We start from the raw sequence: 1,304 nt of genomic DNA, 5'->3' as shown, positions 1-1,304 counted from the left end.
CCGAAAGAATATGGCAGAAGTGATCTTGTACCTTGCAAGTTTTGCTGTGTCTCAAAACTGCCACTTTCATGTAAGCAAGTCTAGGTTAGCCTCCTGGAGGATGGGAGACCACATGAGGAGAGTTGAGGTATCCCAATCAGTAATCAGCCAACCCCAGTCACGAAGCCACCTAGCCAACCTGCAGCTGACCTTAAGTGCACGAGCCATCCCAGCCAAGATCAGCACAGATGAAAGAACCACCAAGATGAGCCCAGACTAAATTCTCAACCCACAGAGTCATGAATTAAATAAATGGTTATTGTTTTAAGCCTCTAAATTTTGGGGTGGTTTGTTACACAGCAATAGCTGACCAATACAATGCCTTGCCTATTAAAATAAGTAAAATTATTTTTAAGTAAAACTTAAGAACAGAAATAGCTGAGAAAGGAATCTGAATATGTGATCAGGGAATTCAGAAGTTCCCATGTGAGAAAGACATGGAGATGCTTAGGGGTCTCTTGGAATTGTCTGGGCCTGTGGCCAGTTCAAAGAGGCTCCAATATATGGATCTTCTTGACAGGAGAACAAGTAGAGGGAGCAATGGGATTTAGCAGTGGTCCCCAGAGGCCCCGAAGGTCCAGACAGGACCAGCCACCCCTCAGCAGACCTAGTGCAAAGTCCTCAGGGACCAGACCAGACCAACCTGCTCATGGTAGACACAAGACCCCAGGGACCCAAGGGACGCAGACCCAAGTCCCACTACCCTGCCCCAGGAAGAAACTTCAGCTTGCTCTGTACCCGCGACCATCTGGAGTGGGAGGGAGGAAGTGAAACACTGAAAGACTGAGCTGGTTTTTTTTCTCTGGAAAACACTGAGTTAACCTACAAGAATGGTGGCAGCCCATACCGTGCTGACTCCACCCCGTACACACAACCCTATTTTCACTCCTGGTCTGCAGATCAGGAAACTGAGGCACAAAGTGCTCAAATGATTGTCATAATGTCACACAGCCAGATGTGGGAAGAGCCAAGATTTGAACCCAGACAGTGCAGCCGAAGAGGCCGTCGGAAGCTGGAAGAGCCTGGGATTGCTTCAATGCCAAGTGTAAGCTTTTCCTCCTGACAGCTGGCATAAAGGAGCCTAGATAAGTCACAGGAAATGAAGATGCCACCAGCACAAATTTTTGCACAACCTGAGTATTACGTTTGGACCCCAGGAAATCGAGCCTGAGAGAGTTGCCCATGATTATGCATTTAGGGGTCAGGTCCGTGCTCTCCCTGCAGTGCCAGAAGGAGGCCCCCAGGGGCTTGCTTTATAATAAATC

Source organism: Propithecus coquereli, unplaced genomic scaffold (assembly GCF_000956105.1).
Source record: "Propithecus coquereli isolate 6110/MARCELLA unplaced genomic scaffold, Pcoq_1.0 Scaffold122, whole genome shotgun sequence".
In the NCBI taxonomy this organism is placed as follows: Eukaryota; Metazoa; Chordata; class Mammalia; order Primates; family Indriidae; genus Propithecus; species Propithecus coquereli.
The sequence above is the reverse complement of the archived record's forward strand: the minus strand, read 5'-3'. Positions refer to the sequence as shown.